An 18,728-nucleotide genomic window follows, 5' to 3' on the forward strand; every position below is an offset into this window, starting at 1 on the left:
GGCGGGGGGCACAGGGCACCTCCCGCCGCCGAGCAGAGGCCCTGAGCAGCAGAGGACCCACGCGGCCAAGACAGGACGGCCCCAGCCCCGATGCCCCCGGTGCCCCCGCCGCCCCCGAACACCCACTCGTAGAAGCTGAGGCGGCGCTCGGAGTCCCGGGGCTGCGCCGCGGCGCTGGAGCAGCGCGGGGCCCCGCTCCGCTTCCGCATTGCCGCGTCCTCGGGTCGCCGCGTGATGACGTCACTCCGCGGGGAGCGGGGACGGCACGTCGCTCGAGCAATGGACGCGCCGGGGCGTTGTCGCTATGGAGACGCCGCCGCGCATGCGCTGTCGCCGCGGGGACGGCTTCCCGCGCCGCAAGGACGGCTTCCCGCGCCGCAAGGAGGGAGGGCGCGCTGTCGCCGTGGCAGCGCGGCCTGCACGCACGGCCTGAAGCCCGAGTGGGGTTCGAGGGGCAGCGGGGGGCGAAGAAGGGTGGGGGGGGAACGGAGAGCCCTCAGGGATCTCCTGGGGAGGTGGGGGAGCGACTGGGGGAGGGCAGAGCTCCGGGGATGGCGGCTGTGAGTGGGGCTGTGGGGTGGGACATCCGCAGGGAGATGCAGCCAAACAGGGGGATGTGGGCAGAGCATGGAGGTGTGGGAAAAGGAAGACGGGCATCTGGACAACAGCGTGAGAGCCAGGCTGATAGGGAGGGAGGGAGGGAGGGAGGGAGGGAGGGAGGGAGGGAGGAATGGGAAGGGAGGGAGGAAGGGAGGGAGGGAGAGGGGGGAGGGAAATGGAAAAAGGGGAAAAAAGGGGACAAGGGAAAAGAAGGAAAGGAAAGGAAGAAGGAGAGAGGGGAAGAGGGGCAGAAAGGAAGAAGAAAAGGGAAAAAGTCCAGAGCTTGGCCTGGGTGGTGTTGCAATGTAGAAGGGCTTCAGGTATCTTGTTAGGTGCACAAGAAGGAGTTCATGCAGCAATAAATGATATTGTTGTGTTCATGTAGGTCAGAGTGGTAGAATTGAAGCAGATGGAGATAAGATATGGCACCAAAGTGAAATACTGCACAACATAAGACGATGTGAGCTGAAACCAGCGTGACTTCCTGGCTTCCCAAATTGCACTGGTTAAAGAAGTTATTTGTGGGGATGGTGTGTGTAATCGCTGTATGTATGCATCCTTCCTTGTAGTGTGATTGGACTGTGGAGATGTATCTAAGTATGAAAGGTCAAAGGTGGTGAGGATTAGGATGTGAACATCGTAATCCTCAAAGGAAAAGGGGGGATTGATGTGGGTTGCTCTGTTCAGCAGTAGGGATTAGCACATCAGTTTAAGAACCAGCGCATGAGTTTAGCAAAAGGAATCCATGAGTGATCGTTCTGAAACTTTCAGCTTTAGTGGGAGAACAGCCTCGTTCCTCCTCAATAACTTTGCATGGGGACACAAATGAATACTTCTACCTTCTGCCTCCATGACTGTGCCTCATGAGAAGCACCAGAGTCCCAGTAGAATACTTGTATCTTTTGCCTCAACACGCGCGAGGACATTTTCCTCAGGTCCCACATACACTGCTAGGAAAAAGTGGCTCACTATGGCCTTATCAGCCGCTCCGCTCGGCAGCCAGTAACGTCTGAGTGCGAAAACACAATGCGCTGATGGAACTGCATGTTATGCTCTGCAAATTGCCACAGCGCTGCGTTCCTGCCAGGGCTGCTGTCTGTGTGCAGGGATAGGATTAGGAAAGCCAAGGCACAGGTGGAGCTGAACTTGGTGTGGGATGTGAAAAATAACAAGAAGGGGTTCTACAGGTACGCAGGCAGAAGACAGGCCAAGGAGAGCGTTCCCCCTCTGATAAATGAGGACAGAGAACTGGCTTCCTCAGACATGGAAAAAGCTGAGCTGAGGTGCTCAATAAGTGTCTTGCCTCGGTCTTCATTGGTGGTCAGGCTCCTCCCCATGCCTGCCAGGACCTGAAGAGAGGAAAGTGGGACTAAAGAAGGCTTCTCTGAGAGCTGCCGCTGCACGTGCAGAGGTGAGTCCTTGGTGAACACAGACATGGCTCTTGTTCTTCTCAGCGCCTCTGTCTGTCAGAAGTGAAAGAGATTGCAGAGTCCCAAGGGAAATGGTGTCCTGTTACTACACTCACTTTGTTTCTTTCCAGTCCTCACACCTTCTACTGTCCTCTTCTGCAGTTCCTTCTTCACTGTCCTCTCTCCTCTTTCTTCATGTGCTCTCCTTTTACTGTTCTCTTCATAGCACGATCTGCTCTTCTTTACTGCTCTTTTCGTTTTCTGCTCTTCTGTACTCACTTCTCTTCTGCTCTTCTCATTTGCCACTTTCCTCTCTTACCGTCTCTTGTACTTCTGCCAGACTTCCTTTCTCGCTTTTCCTCTTCAGCTTCTCTCCACTTCTGCTTTTGTCTTCTCTGTATACGCTCTGTATACGCTAATACCTCTTTTGCTTTTCTCCTTGTCTGCTTGTTTTTCTTACCTACATCCTTTTTCTTCTTCTCTGCTCTTCTTTCTTTCTTGTCTGTTCTCCTTCTGCTCTTATCCTTCTCAGCGTCTCTTCCCTTTATTCTCTCCGCTACTGCTCATCTCTTTTGCTGTCTTGCCTGTATCCTATTGTGCTTTTCATCTTCTGCGCTTCTTCCTTACCGGTATCCTTAATTTTATCCTCTCTTCTGTTCTTTTTCTCTTCTTCTCCGTGTCCAATGTCTGCATCACAACTCTGTCAGAATTAGTTTTGGGGTGGAAAAAGGTACCCAGGTACATAGGTTTGTACAGTAGAACCTCCTACACTTTGCCTGAAAGGTGATCCAAAGGAGCCCTCAGGAACCAAGACCACAAAGGAGCTGCTTTTGAATGGAGAATTTTCCAGAGTTCCTTCCAGTCGTTGCTCAGAGGAACTGAGGTTTTTATCCTTGTATCTCTGCAGAAAAGCAGGGTGGAGGGAACACATATGGTGAGGTGCTCAGGTGAAATTGCCCTCCTTGCACAAACAGCCTGTTTGTGTCCATGTGATGCACGGTGAAGAGAAGCCTGCTGTTCTGTGAGTAAGCCTGCCAAAAGGGAGTTCTGGCCTTTTTGGCAAGTCTCTGAGGTGAGGTCTTTAGACAGGCTGGTTGTTTTGCAGGGGAAATGCCATTTCAGCTGTTTGTTGCCACGCTTGGTTGGTGCTTGTATGAAAAACATTCATCATCTAGACAAGCAGTGCTCTAGCACCAGGGAAGGGAAAAACCTCATGTACATCCAGTCTTCTCCATGAGCCTTATGTTGCCTTTCCACAGAGTCTCTAAATGCCTGTGGAAATCACAGGGGGGTGGGGGGGGCAAGGGGATGGGGAAGAGATGAGGGGCAATTTGTGCGCATCCTGTGCCCACGGAGCAGGTATTACCTACAAAGAGCTAGGAACCCTTCACGGCATCCTGGACTTGTTTACTTTCCTTGTTTGAGCGTGATGGTTTTGTAGGTACTTTGTGCATTTTAAGTAACTGTCAACTCTGCTGAGACAACAGGCGTCCTAGAGAGAGCCTTGCTGTACCCTTTTTGTTCGGGCTGTTTTATTCCCTCCTGAGATTAAAAGGGACTGTGGTCTTGCTTAGCAAAGGGAAGCGTGTGCATGCTTCCAAAGCAAAGGCAGGTAGGTGCGTGCTTGCTTAGCAAAGGCAGGTAGAGGCATGTGATGCGAAGGCAGATAGTTGCTTGTGAAGCCATGTCAGGTGGTGTGTGCGCTTCAGTGCTGGTGGGTCAGAGTTGAAGATGCACGAGCTGTGTGACAGCTCTGAGAGTGGGATGGCCAAGGAAGAAGCCTATGGTCCTAGCCCCCTGGGGAGAGAGTGAGATCACTAAAGGGAGGGAGGATTCTTAGACTCTGAGGGGTCTAGAAAGGGAGCTGAAAGGTTTGGGGCTCCCTTGCTGTGCTCTGCGCAGGCTGTGGCAGTGCTGGGGTTTATTTTGGAGTCAGTCTGAAAACAAAATGAGACAAGGGGGTTTTCTGTGCAGTTTGAAGCCTGTTTGAAACCTGCTTTGAACTCTGCTGCCAGGGCTGCAGCCCAGGGTAGGCACCCTGTCCCCACAACTGCTGACCACGTTCTTTCCTTCTCTGCAGTGACCACGTCCAGCCCTACGAAGACACTTTACATCATGTCGGACACCAAAGTGTCTGCGCTGACCACGTCTGTGATGGGTGAGGCTACCTCAGTCCCTCTCAAACTGCCAGGCATCCAACCTTCCTCCTCCGCCAGCTCTCCTCCTAGCCCTGTCACCTTTGCCACCTCCCCATGTTGTGTCGTGTCATGGAGATCTGTGGTGCTGGGGCAGGCCTGAACTCCCCTCCCTGACAGCAGACGCGTTTCTGAAATCTCTGCTCATTTCCTCATCCTGCTGGCTCATTCTGTATTTACAGGTTTGTGTCCTTTACTTTTCTTGGGTAATTTAGGACTGGTTTAAAGCAGCTGTATTTGCTATTGCCTTTGTCTGCAGTTACCCTTGTGGGTGATGGTGATGGGATATACCCTTTTGGGTTAGGTTTTTATGGAAGGGGAAATGGTGGAATCACCATCCCCAGAGGTGTTCAAGGAGTGTTTAGGTATTGTACCGAGGGATGTGATTTAGTGGGAAATGTTGGACTAGATGATCTTAGATGTTGTTTCCAACCGTGGTGATCCTATGATCCTAAGGTTTACACTTGTGGATTGTGATGAAGTGTTAGTGTTTAGTGCTAGAGCTAAGTGCTGAGGGTAACCCTTTGGGGTTAGGGTTTCATGTTACTGTTTTCTGTTAGGTTTAAAGGTTAAGGCTTAACACTTGATGTTAGTGATGGTGGGGGTGTGCCCACCTGGTTGGGGGTTTATGGCTTGTCCTTTTTGTTAGGGACTACAGCAGCACTTTTGAGATGGGAATGAGGGTTAAGCGTTAGCATTTTGGATTAGGGCTGAGGAGTATCTTTTGGGGTGAGTGTTAAGGATTAGCCTTTTAGGTTAAGGTAAAGGGTTAAGGGTTGTCCTGTGGAGTTAATGCTAAGGGATGCTGTAGTGTAAATGCTGAGACATGGCTTGAAACCTGATTTTTCACCTGGTAGAAAGGCAGGGCCAACCCAGAGCATTCCATGTTCCAGAATGACAGAAGGGGTGGAGCCAGGATCCACCCCTTCCCAGCCCTCATTGAAGGGTTGGCAGTGTAGGCAAAGGAGATCCCTGCCTACCTGAATCCTTCTGAAGATAAGCAGCTTCTTGCCTGTGCCCACGGCTGTTGCCTTTGAGCAAATTCTCCCTTGCTGCAGCCTTGGACCTTGCTCCTCTGCTGTCATGGCATGAGGCCTGGCCTCATGGGGTGCAACCCTGCTGACTGATAGATGTGTTGGTTTGGTTGGGGGTGGATGCCGTAGCTAATGGCAGAACCATTTCCTTAGTGCAACTAAGGAGGTAAGTGAGAAAACAAGAGAGTCTTGAGAGGAAAGAGTGACTGATGGCAGCGCTGTACTGGAAGCAATAGAGAGGCTGACAGTGGCTGTCGGTGGCAGTAGAGCGATCCGAGTCTGTGTCTAAATGGTTCTTAGAGCTGTGTCTGTTCCTTGGAGAGGCCAAACAGTGTGGAGGTACTTGTACTCACAGTTGTTTGACTTAGGAATGAAGTGTTTCTCAGCTCATGCACCTGACAGCGTTGTGTTTGCTTGTGCAGCTTTGCTTTGTGCATTGTAGAGCTGTCAGACAGATGTGGATTCATTTGCCACTCACTCAGCAGGAATGAGACTAGTAATACTTTCTGTAAATGCATTTCAGTTGAAAAAATGAGTTTGTTTTGGCTGTAGAAATGGTGTATTGGAGGGATTTTGGTGGATGTGGGCTAATAGGACAAGGATTCTATTGGCAACTGCTTTCTGTGACATGGAAAGGCTGTACTTTATTTTAGGGATGGAGCATGGGATTCTATTGACTCTTATTGAGAAAGGGGGAAATGGAAAGCCTCTGTGGGTAAGAATGTTTTGTGAGCTGTAGTTTGGGTACTTTCATCTAAATAGGACTTTGTGAAAGGGTGTGTGTGATGGAGGAGAGAGAAAAGTGCCTCGTGTTGACTGTAAGGAAGGCATAATGTTAGAGCAGTGGAAAGGCAAATTTAAGAAACTGTGCTTGAAAACTTGAAGTTAGTGGCTGGCTGTGCTAAAATCTTCTTCCAAAGAGTTGCTCTTCAAGTATTTCCTGCTTTCTCTCTGCGAGAAACTGACGCCAGTGGCCTTCCACTGCAGCATGGCCGTGCGGAAAGGCTGGGGAAGAAGACAGAGCTGGAGAAAGCACCAAAGAGAGGTACAGATACATAACAGGCATCTGGACTTGATGCACTGTCTTTCTGCCCAGGCTTTCTGTTTGTTCATTGCTGGGACAGTTCTCTGCAGTTTGCATCCCAGCTTTCTCCCAAGTCCTGGCTGCACAAAAATGCAAGCATTCAGAGGAAAAGGAAAAAGCAGAGGAGTGGGCTTCTGAGAAAAGAGTTGAGGGGGAGCGTGAGGAGCTTGAGGCAGAGTTTCAGAAAAGTGGTGATTTCACTTAGGATTGCTCTGAGATTTCCTTGCCCTGGGTTATGATTGAGTGTAGCTATTGGTTTCTTGGTTCCTGTGTATGCATTGTTGGTAGACAGATTAGTGTGTGGAAAACACAGCTGAGAATCCGGGACATGGTAATGTACCAAATGGACTGAACTACTGGAAGGATTGTGGGAATGAGAAGAGAACCTGGATTTCTCTTGCACAACAAGCCTGTATCAGTTGTGTCTCCTTTCACTGAGCTGAACGCACGGTGTGTGTGAAGCCTTCTGATGGGAAACCCACGGTCCCACAAAGTGGGCGTGGAAACGAAATGTAGCTGAGGTGCATCTGTGTGCTGAGTCATACTGCTGAGGACAGAGAGGAGCCCCAGCTGAAAAAGCAGCTTTGGTAAGAATAGTGGTGAAAGTAGGAGTGGGTATGGAAGGTTTAGACTGCTCTTGGAGGAAAGGTGAAAGTTTCAAATGTTCTGCAGATTCAGTATGCCTTGGTGTGCCACATCTGCCTGCCCTGTCAGCACTATGTCAGGCTTTTTTTCCTTTCCTTTTTAAGGTAGGAAAAACAGTTTCTGGCTAGGAGAAGAAGAAATGCAAGTCTTCCCTGCATTGCTCCTTGGGCAGTGGGTGCTGATGAGCAGTCCTTGTATGAGAATAACGTATTGTCATTTGATCTCTTTCCATTCCTTCAGCAACTGGGGTGTTGATGCAGCTGCACGTATCTCCTGTTTTGTCCTTCTGCTTTGTGTAAAAGAATAGTATAGTATGCAATCTCTGTGTGAAATTTTCTTAAAGTATTTTACTTTATTTGCCCCTAGGAAGCAATGGCTTGGAAATGATGGCAGTGTCACCCAGCAGCCCACACAGTGACCTGATGTCTCATTGCTTGCGTCTGTTAAAAACCACCACGATGAGAAAAGAACGTTTGCATGGATTCTGTGCTGACTGTGTCAGTACAGCCCTTAGGAGTGGTGTGGACATGGCATGGCAGGGAGAAGGGAATTCCCTTCTGATGGGAAAGTGCCCGAGGAGTGTTGACATCCCGTGTGTTGGTGCCCCATGCCCACCCCATGCCCCACACACTTCTGAATGAGCAGCACAGCTTTTGTGTCATTCAGCCACCTGTGGCAGAGCAGATCAGGCTTTCTGCAGGCGTCAGCAATCATCCCATCGCTTTCTGCCTTATAAGGAGTTGAAAACCTTTTCATTTTGGAATCCTACTTCCAAGCTTAACCACCTCCAGTGAAGCAGATGTCATTTTTCTTGTATCCTTCAATTCTGAGTCCATATTCTCCCAAAAGCAAAAGAGTTTGGAGGTAACCACCAATAGTTAAGTGAGCAATTTCAGTATGTATTTCTGATCGTGACAATTACTTCAGTTTAGAGGTCACAGTTAATGTACTGTGCCTGTTTTAATTCTGACCAAGGTTGTAGTTGTAGCTGACTTCCCAAGGCTGCAATACGTGGTGGTGACACAGCCGTGGGCTTCTGCATTTGCATTAATCCCACATTTCCTTGCAGGTCAACTTGTGCTGGAAGTGGACGGTATCAGAGTGTGAGTGAAGGTCAGTGCAGGAGCAGCTGTTGATGGGAGTCCAGGCTAATGAACTCTGGAGCATCTCCCAGTATGGTACCGGAGGAGGCAGGAATGATGTTAAGGAGCTCCTCAGCAGGAAGGTGGCTCATCCAAATGCTTGCTGACAGTTTGAAAGCCCAGACCCTTCCAGCCTCCACCTCAGAGGCAACATCTCCTTTGTCCGATCATGCAGCACCTGAGCAAGAGGGTGACCTGAGCTGGCTACACAAGAGTCATCTTAACTTCTTTGTTATTTTACTTCAGATAACTCCATTGGGTGACCCTGCTGTTGGTTTCTTAAAATTTGGATTACGTCTGATGGAGGCCCAGAAGTGATGTGGGCACTCACAGAGGTCACAACTGTTGCTGGGGTGGGAGCGTTTGTCCCACAGCTGGTGAGCAGAGCTGGTGCTGCACGCAGAGACTGGGTTCTGGGCCTTCCTTGAGAGAGATCGCCCTGTGAGAACCCGTCAGAAGCACTGCTGCAGCACGTGCATGAGCTGGGCACAGCTCAGGCTGAGCAGGCCGAGTGGGTGAACTGGGTTTGGTGCTGAGTGGTTGCTGGGAGGTGTCTCAGAAGAAAAGCTGGGCTGGGGTGGGCCCGCTATGTCAGCCCTTGTCCCAGCTGGTGGTGAGAGCAGGGTGGAGGCTGATGGGTGCTGCCCACTGTCACTGCTGCTCTTACCATGTGGCACAGCAGTGCTCTGGTGTGTGAGCTGGGAGGGAGGAGGACAGCCACTGTGCCTGGCTAAGGCAGAGCTGAGGTCTGTTGAACACGTGGATCGTACCAGTGCAGCTATTGCGGCTGCAGTAGGGGTGGAAGACAAAGGGAGTTTTCTTCATGACAGCAACACCAGCCACTTGCTTCAAGGTGTATAAATGTTGAGGAGATGGAGAACACTTGCTGTCAGAAATCATGGCAGCTGTACAGAATCTAGTTGTATTTTGGGGATGGTTCTTGTAACCAGTTGATTTTAAGACACTGTCCTACTCAAGAGTACTTTAGAGTGCATGATAGAAGAAAGCTGGGAAAATGCTTCTCCTTACTATTTTTCACTTGCAGATTCTTTCTTTAGGGATTCTTTCCAAAAGGAGATTTTGGGGATTGAGGCAGTTGAAGAAAGAGTGAAGCCAGGGGGCAGTCCCTGTGGAGAGGACCCCAGGAACTGAGCTTCCCCACCACTGTCTCAATGAGAAGACAGACGCAGTTCCCATTCCTGCTCTGCATATGGAAAAGTATGGCTGGATTTATTTGTTTGGGTTTTCTTCCTTTCTCTCATTTTGAAGGGGAAAAGCTGGAGCAGGGGGAGCACTACTGGTCCTTTGTTACCTCCATAACCGGTTGGATTCTGCATGTGCTGCAACAGGACAGCATTGCCAGGCTCCTTAACCTGCTGGGGCAGGGTGGGAGCAAAGAGCGTGAACTGCCCTCCTGCCAGCTGCACCTAGTTATGGTTTGCCAGGTCCCTGCTGCCCTGAATTTCACCTGAAAGGTTTGTTCTAGCTGCTTGCAGTAGTAAAATTTAGGGAAGAAATGGAAGTCAAGAGCTAAGGCTCTGCACAATAACTTTGCGTGGATTGAACTGTGGCACCTGAAGACTGTTTCCTGAATAATGCTGGCATTTTGCAGGTGTGTTGGTTTAACCCACTGAACTGATGTCTGTGAGCGCCAGTCTTCTCCACCTGAACAGTAAGAAAGCTGGGGTATGCCCAGAAATTGCAGCAGTTGCTGTGAATACTCTCCCAAATGTTTGTTTCCTTTAGTGGTAGCTAATGACTCAGCACTGTGATATCCTGTCTCTGGCACGATCTGGAACGCTGCATCTCTTTGCAGATGTTGGGTGCCCATTTCCATGGACCCTCCTTTCTTTCTCTCCTCAGAAGCAGCACAGTGCGGTTCCCTGCGTTAGGGAGCAGCAGCCAGCAGGCTGCCAGAATGCCAGCTGGGCCTTGCAGCGCGCAAAGGGACGTGTTGGGGATGGACCATCCTTAGCACTACGCAAAAGTGAGTCTCTTCAGTCCTCTGTCATGAAGTATGGAAGAATGCATTTTAAGTATTACTTCTGAGCGGGTGCAGGACTGTAGGGATGTCAGGTAACCATGGTGGAAGCACTGGGGAGGCCGACAGCGGCAGCTGATGGCAGCAGTGTGACAGAAGGCCGTGTATAAGTGGTGGTGCTCAGAGCTGAGTGCATTCCTGAGAAAGGCACTCTTTATGGCGTTTTCTTTCACCTAGTGATATGTAGAAAGTTAGTGAAGAAAGGAACAACAAGAACAAAAATACCCTACTGCAAGGGCAACTGCATTTGGATATTTACAGCATGCTAGAGCGTTATGTGAGAACCAAGAACTCCATGACCTGTAGGATGCAATGTCTTCTGAGAGATTATTGGAGGACTTTGTGGACGGAGACGTGTTTAGCTCACTCTGCATCATCTACACTGCCTAAGGAAGTTACACTGCAGTAAGAAAACCATGCTCTCTGAAAGCACAGTTTCCCATTGAGAAGAATTATTTGGCTGACCACCTTGGGGTCAAACTATAAAGCGGATTACAGGGCAAGTACAAGGGGCGAGACAAAAACGCCTAAGGCATGGTTTATTACTTCTCAAAGTAGAAATTAAGAAAGGGTTAGCTGAACTTCTCCCTAGAAATGCCTGTTAGTTTTGCTGGAATCCTTAGTGACTAATTCAGACAGACATCTGTGCTGCAAATGTCTGTAACTGTATGGATAAAGTTTATGATCTGCACGTCCTGTAAAGCTATAGCTACATTGTCTTTGATTTTTACTTAACAGATTGCAATGTCTTGCCTATGCTATATGAATTGCAAAGCTTGCCTGCAAGCTGGATCATCCAGCAGCTTTCACACTCTCCCTTTGTGGAAATGTAATCAACTCATTCAATGGTGGGATCATGAATGAGTCCAACGAGAAGGCAGCATCAACAGTGAAAGTTTGACTATAAACTGAAATAATGAATTACCATGGTTGAAGCTGAACCAGTAGTCCAGTAATAGTTCTATGAAGTCTCAACACCTACCAGATACTTTCTAATGAATTTAAAAGATTCTTAATGATAACTTCATAGTGCATGAGTTGGTTCCTTTACACAGGTTGGTTCTTCCTTAACTTATTCCATACAGGTTTTAGTATCACTCTAGGGATTTTTTTGATAGAAAAGGACTTCTTGAAGGTTATCACTTGTACATTATGCTTTTACATAACGTACAGTGTGGATTTGTTCCTAAGAAAATTGCATGAACAAAACGAGGAACAAATAAACTTTCATTTATTTCTTTCAAATTTTTTTTTAATATGTATTTGCTGACCAACTTCCACACGGAGCTTTTGATCTCCTTGTTACAGCATGTAGATCATGGGATTAGTCAAGGGAAGACAACCGTATGGAAAAGAAAGGTTTCCCAATGGAAACCTTTTCCACTGGGACAGCCTCAGAGGGTAGGACATATATGTAGACAGCTGGGCCAAGCATGACAAAAACAACGATGATGTGGGAAACGCAGGTGGAGGTTATTTTGTTCTTTGTTTTGGTGTGTCTGGAGCTTCAGCAAGAGGATTATGTAGGAGATGAGTAGAAGTGCAAAGCACATGACAATGACAACTCCATTGTTGAGGAACATCAGAAGTTCCGCCGTGTAAGGTCAGCACAGGCCAAGTTCACCAACTGACGCACATCACAGACAAAGTCGTCCAGGACGTTGGGGCCACAGAAGGGGAGCTTGATGGTGAGAGCAAATAGAATGATGCCATGAATGAAGCCACCGCCCCACGAAGCTCCAGCCAGGGCACAGCATACAGTCCTGTTCACAAGCATGGTGTAGTGGAGAGGCTTGCAAATAGCAACGTAACAGTCACAGGCTATGGCCAACAGCAGGAAAGCTGCTGCTGCTCCCAGGAAGTGAAGAAACAAAGGCTGGGTCAATCAGGCCTTGTAGGAGTTGATCTTAGGATTTGAGAAAAAGTCAGCCAGCATTTTGGGTGGGGTCACAGAACAGTAGCAGATATCCAAGAATGCCAGATTAGCCAGGAAAAAATGCATGGGTGATCCCAGCTGGGAATCCCCCTGAATTGTGAGAATGATAAGGATGTTGCTTGGGAGAATTATGATGTAGAACAGGAGGAAGAAGAAGAAGGGAATTGACTGGACTTTGTGGGATTGAGACAATCCTAGCAGAATAAACTCTCTAACTACAGTTTTCATGCTCCATTTTGACTCTTGCAAGCCCTGAAAAAGACAGCAATAAACACACAATGCCAATATGTTGCAATATTTAGCAACTTAGGCTACGCTTAGGCTACTGAAAATGCACATCCTGTGACCGTTACCTGGTTTTATGGAGGACCACATCCCTGTATGTAAAGGAATATCAGATTTATTGGGCCATACCATACGGCAGGCCACCATTAACCATTCTATTATTGAATGGTTTTCATCATTATATTGATTACCTGCATATAATCTCTGTCTAAGAGCAGGATGGACGGTCATTGTGGCCAATTTGGCTATTTCCAGGCCATTCACCAGAACACTTTCTGCCCCAGAATCCCATAGTCTTAATAACCAAGCCGGCACACTTTCTCTAGGTTTCTGCCTGAATCGTTGGACTAAGTCCATCAGTTCTGTTGCCGTGTACGGTTGGGCTGTTACGTGCAAGTGGGTTTGAGTGGGGGGCCACTGATCAGGCGGCACCCCTGCTGGTCTGTCCTGTACCTTTTTTGTTTTTTGAGATATAACAGGACGGACTTCTAGTGCGTCCGTCAAAATTGGGGATTCAAGATTCGATTTAGATGGTTTATTTTCCTGATCAACACAGTCCGTTGATTCAGGAGCCTGGTCATTGTTTATTGAAATACTACGAACTTGACCTATTGGAAGACATAGAATTGGTTTTTTTTTCCTGTTAATAGGCCAAGTTCCTGCTCTAACTTTTCAATACGATCTTTTAAAAGTTCATTTTCATTCACTGAAGTATTATTCCTTATTTCGGCATTGTTTAAAGCATTTAATAGTGGCCATGCCACTGTAGAAGCAGCTAATTGTCTTTCTCTAGTGACTAATATATCTTTGCCTAGTCCCTGAAAGTAATCCGCTAGGCGATATGGGGAAACGTTTCCCACAACACGTAGGGGACCCATTTTTCAATGATAGTTGCCAATTCATAATAAGGGGATCCCGCAAATTTCAATGATAGTTGCCAATTCATAATAAGGGGATCCCGCAAATCCTGGGATCTGCCCTGGAATTGTTTTATCTAGGGGGGTAGTGTTCTCCCCCTTGAACCATTTACAGAAATTCCAAAGAAAGGACATAGTGTAAGTTTCAGTATATTCAGCTTGCCTGCCTGGCTCACCAAGTGTATAATTAATGAAAATTATATAAAGGAATATTATATAGTTTAATAATATTAAGATGTTATAGTAATGAAATAAGCAAGAGAGTTAGGCACAGCGAGACAAAGAGAATAAATAGAAGGCTCACCCGTGTCGTGGGCTCGCTCAGGAAAGACCAGTGGAGTGGATCTTCCGAAGAGAGAGAGAGAGATCCTTCCCCCCTGGTAGTCAGCTCTTAAATGGGTCTAGGAGAGGTGCAGCCAGGCTCCACCCCTTCCTGCAGCACAGGTGAATTGCTTTCACCTGTGCTCCCAGGGCTGCCTCATTGCTCGCCTCAGGTGACTAATCAGAGGTTCAGGCCGTGACTCAGCAGTTCCCATACACTGAAGTAATCTACCTGGACTTGTGCAAGGCTTTGATATGGTCTCACTCCATATCCTTATCTCTAATTTGGAGATACGTGGATTTGAAAAGTGGATTAGTAGCTGGCTGTATGATTGCAGCCTGAGGGTTGTGGTCAGCAGCTCTGTGTCCAGGTGGAGGCTAACAATAAGTGGTTATATTAAGGAATCCCTCAGGGTTCCATCTTGGGACTGCTGTTTTTAATATCTTTGTTGGTGATCAAATAAATTCTTCACTGTGGGGGCTGTCAGGCACAGGAAGAGGTCCCCCAGAAAGGTTTTGGATTGCCCCATCCTATGAGGCATTCAGGGCCAGGGTGGATGTGGCTCTGGGCAACCTGATCTACTGCATGACAACCCTTCCCATGGCAGAGGGGTTGGAACTGTATGATCTTTAATATCGCTCCAATCTAAACCAGTCTATGATTCTCTGAATCTAACTCGGTTCAGTTGGTCAATCTGGGACCCAAATAAATATCTGTATAAACATGCCAAGGCACCCTAACAGCCTAACACAAGTGCACGTGGCTGGCACAGGATGGATCCCCTTCCACCCCAGTGCAAGGAGAAAGGATGAGGAAAAGCAGACAGGTTCTCAACGCCTTTTTTACATCTGTCTTTAATAGTCAGGCCCGTTATTCTCAGGGTACTCAGCCCCCTGAACTGGAAGACAGGGTGGGGAGCAGAATAAACCCTCCACAATTCAGAATAAAACAGCACGTGACCTGCTGCTCCACCCGGGCTGTCACACATCCATGGGATTGGACTGGATCCACCTGAGGGTACTGAGGCAGTTGGTGGACATGGCATCCTAGCAGCCCTAATCAATCAGGGAGTTCCCAGGTGACTGAATACTTGCTAATGTGGTGCCCATCTACGAGAAGGATCATCCTGATGTCCTCCTATGACTACATACCCACCTGGTGGATGAGATGCTGTGGGTGGAAGCTACCTGGACTGGAGCAAAGCCTCTGACACCGCCTCCTGTAGCATTCTCCTGGAGAAGCTGGCAGTCCATGGCTGGGATGGGTACACTCTTTGCTGAGTAAAAAACTGCTAGGAGGGCCAGGCCCAGAGAGATCCAGATGGAGTCCAGTTCTGAGAGGCGTTCCTCAGGGGTCGGCGCTGCAGCCTGTCCTGTTCAGTGTATTCACTGACGAGTCGGATGAGGGAATTGGGTGCACCCTCAGTAAGTTTGCAGATGACACCAAGTTAGGAGGAAGCGTCCCACAGACGGACTGAGATAGGCTGAATCACTGGGCTGACTGCAACTGCATGAGTTTTAAGAACGTCAAGAGCTGAGTGCTGCTTTTCGGCTACAGAAACCCCAGGCACCGTCACTACGGGCTTGGGGCAGAGCGGCTGTAAGGCTGCACGGACGAAAAGGGTCTGGGGTGCTGGTGACAGCCGGCAGTGCCCTCCAGTGGCCAAGGAGCCCAATGGCAGCCTGAAATGGGGCAGTCAGGAGCGGGGATGCGATCGTCGCTGTGATTTGCCAGTGGCCCCAGGGGATCTAAATTGCTAGCGGTTGTCCTTGTCCCATCAACTGCAGCCCAGCCCAGCCCAGCCGCTCCCTACAAGAAGACATGGCGGCCCTGGAGTGTATCCACAGAGGGGCACCAAAGCTGGGAGGGGTCTGGAGCGCAAGACTTAACGGGGAGTGGGAGAGGGAGCTGGGATGGTTCCGTGTGGAGAAGAGGAGGCTCAGGGCAGACCTTATCGCTCCGTCCAGCTACCTGGAGGGAGGTTACAGTGAGATGGGACCTCTTCTCCCAGGTAAATAGCAATAGGACTACGGGGAATGGCCTCACATTGCACCATGGGAGGTTCAGATTGGATATTAAGAAAAGTTTCTCCCAGAAGGGGTGGCGAGGCATTGGCACAGGCTGCCCAGGGAAGCGGTGGAGTCTCTGGAGGTGCATAAGGAAAGGGTAGCTGTGGTACTTCAGGACAGGGTTTGTTGGGCAGTGTTGGTGGCAGGTGGATGGTTAGACTGGATGAGCTTTCCAACCTTAATGATTCCGTGATTCTCCTCTCAGTACCTTACGTTCGCAGAAGTAGCACTAAATATACCGTGGATCTTTCTAAAGTGCAGAAGGTTACAGTGAGCTGTGTCTGTTCCATAATGTTCTTCCATTGGCTCTGGAGCATCGTTCTCCAATTGATGTGGATCCAGGGTGGATCCAGGGTGTCCCTTAAGGAGACCTGCATAGGCAGGAAGAGCAGTTGCTTAATCTGACACTGCATGGACAACGTGACTGCCCATCTCCCCAGCCCTGTCTGCTTAATGCCACCTGGCACTTGCCTTGCTTTTCCTTACATCAGACTTCTCTTCTAAAGTCTGCACTGAATGTTTCAGATCCTTTGTAGCAGCTGCCACCTGCTCTCCTCAGAGGACACGGGTGCAGAAGGGTTTCTCTTACCTTTAAACAAAGAACAGTAAGCGTAACAAAGCGTAACACAGGTTACCAAGAAATAGAACGTACTCCTCAGCTGTATGCCTCCACTGAAGTTCTCCTTCCCAAAAGATAACTGTACAAGAAATATGTCACGTACATAGATAGGAAATGATAAATATTAATATGAAAGGCATATTAATTAAACAGTTAGCTGGCTAAGGACACAGTGAGACAAACTGCTAAGGAGGGACAAACATTAGCTCCCTGAAACTCAAAGAACTGCACTCATTAAAAGGGCTATAAATGATCAGAGATTAAGGGGAGAGGAAATTGGGATAACAATAGAAACTGCAAAGGTTGAGACAGGCAGCTGGAAAGGTGGCTTCCAACATGGTCAGCCTAATCAGGGCAGGTGGAAATACCTGTAAAATGAGGGCAGTTACATGCACAGAATGAGAGAGAGTTGTCAGTGCAAGAACAGCGGAAGATTGGTATTTCTTTCCATACAGTGAATATCCATCCTGAAAGGTCACGTTTTCTCATGATAGAAATTCCACTTATTGTGTGCGTGTTTCACTGACAGGATTGAACCAGGGCAGCTCATGAGGAGGTGCTGAGTGTTTGAAAAACACTGAAGATGACTTCAGGTTTTCAAGCAGAGCTCCACCGTGTGACCACAAGCAGCCGGTGCCATCTCGAGAGGCCCTGGTGTTCCTGAGGTACCTGCCTGGGACTAACAGTTGTCAGAGAGAACCTGCAGGAGACCAGAACCCTTTGGGACTACAGATGGAGCCTGGAAGGAGAGCCCCAAGGGATCTGATTGCTAGCAGTTGTCTTTGTCCCTGTACTGCAGCCCAGCCCGGCACACTAAATCCTCCCCCCCACAATAAGACAGTGGATCGTTGGGGATGATCCACAGTTGAAGTGGCCACTGGAATCCAAGAAACTCTTCCTGATTCTTAGTAGATATCCAGATATCCACGAAACGTCCTGGATTATCTGTGGCAAACTCAGACTGAAAGAGTCGAGTGCAGGTCACGCCAAGTAACTGTGGTAGAATCCATTATTTGGGGAGAACATCTCCTTCCAGCTAGGGAAGTTAAGTGGAACAGTGTGAAAAGATCCATCCGGCCAGTCCTCTGAGTAAGGGAAAATCAAATGTATTGTGCTATAGTGGCAGAAGGCAAACATTATTGGACTGTGCCTCAATTTACTAAAAGCTGTCTAATCCACTTAACCTATGAGCAAAAACAAATGGTCTAAGCGGAGTGAAGGACACTGATTTGTGACGTAACATGAGGAAGACAGTAGATTGCTGATGTAAGAACTGTCATGCTTGTGCCCTGACCAGTGCTGATTATGCTGGAGTAAAAGCCTCAGGCCAGCACCAGTGTACCGAAGGCCCAGGGGAATGACTGCAGATTGACTTTGCAGGACTCCAGCCCACGACAGCTCAGAGCAACAAATGCATCTTGGTATTAGTAGTTCCTTTTTGCAACGGGGCAGTAGCAATTTATCCCTTGACAAATGCCAGTGCTGAGAAACCAAAGGCTCTACAATATCGTTCGTATAACTCTATGTGTAGAGAAAATGGCTTTGATCCAAAAAGCTAATAGTATAGACAGATAACAGAGAAGGCAGAATACCAGAAGGCATGCCACAACAGCAAAACGACACATCAGTGACAATGAGCTTGTCTTTCTCTGTTTATTTCAAATGTGTTTTTTTCTCTCTTCTGCATTGATTGCCATATTGTAGAAAGGATTGAAGGGAATAAAAAGCTAAATATATTAGAATATATAGAATATATAGATAGATAGATAATATATAGATATAGATAGATAATATAGATTATATAGATAATATAGATAGATAATATAGATAATATATAGAATATATATATTAGTCGGGAAGAAAATGAATGTAAGCAACCTCAAAAACACTTCTTTATTTTTCGCATAAGCTTGACTTAGTAAAAGGTGCTCCTTTTCTGTAGGTATGAAACAACGGATACACCAGGAAATTTTGGCTGACCTCCCCAGATCACAGCCTTTAAAGGGATCATTAATTGCAATGGAGAAAGATTTTGGTGGGCTACATCAAGGGGAAAATGAAAAAGCTTTGTTAGGATTATAAAGCACCAGGACTACAGCACCCTCTTATGGCTTCAATTCAAATGGACTGGGTGCCCTGCCACTAGCTGGGAGGGCGGGTAGAAGGCAAGGCCAAGTGAGGAGGAATTGAAGGAAGAATGGAGGGAGGGATGGAGGGAAGAAGAGATGGAGGGAGAGGGAAGCAGAGGGCAGGGGCTGCAGCTGCCCCACAGGGAGAGTGCAGGAGGGACAGAATGCATCCAAACGGCACAAAAAGGAGTCAGAAATTGTGCTGAGGGCTCCAGAGGACACTGGGTGCTACCTCTGGTGGGCTGTCCCCCCCAGCGTCACTCAGTGCCATCTCCTCGACTTCAGTAATGTGTTCAACCCA

General features: G+C 48.2%; 1 long non-coding RNA gene and 1 pseudogene across 28 annotated transcripts; one reads left to right on the forward strand and one right to left on the reverse strand.

Moving 5' to 3' along the window:
- Window positions 1-342: 342 nt before the first annotated feature.
- LOC149911835 (uncharacterized) lies at window positions 343-18,398 on the forward strand. 28 transcript variants are annotated; one of them, XR_016462827.1, is made up of 6 exons: window positions 756-2,011; window positions 2,917-4,386; window positions 7,334-9,327; window positions 9,722-9,781; window positions 9,973-10,096; window positions 16,828-18,053. It is a non-coding gene; the product is annotated as an uncharacterized LOC149911835 (long non-coding RNA). The 28 variants fall into 28 exon arrangements; XR_016462824.1 differs by adding an exon at window positions 343-445 and having other exon boundaries at window positions 986-2,011; window positions 7,334-10,096; window positions 16,828-18,052; XR_016462826.1 differs by adding an exon at window positions 344-440 and having other exon boundaries at window positions 986-2,011; window positions 7,334-10,096; window positions 16,828-18,052.
- Window positions 10,328-13,265, reverse strand: LOC116233223 (olfactory receptor 4N2-like; annotated as a pseudogene).
- Window positions 18,399-18,728: the final 330 nt, after the last annotated feature.

The sequence above is a fragment of the Phasianus colchicus genome, unplaced genomic scaffold (assembly GCF_987193195.1).
Source record: "Phasianus colchicus unplaced genomic scaffold, bPhaCol1.hap1.1 HAP1_SCAFFOLD_56, whole genome shotgun sequence".
In the NCBI taxonomy this organism is placed as follows: Eukaryota; Metazoa; Chordata; class Aves; order Galliformes; family Phasianidae; genus Phasianus; species Phasianus colchicus.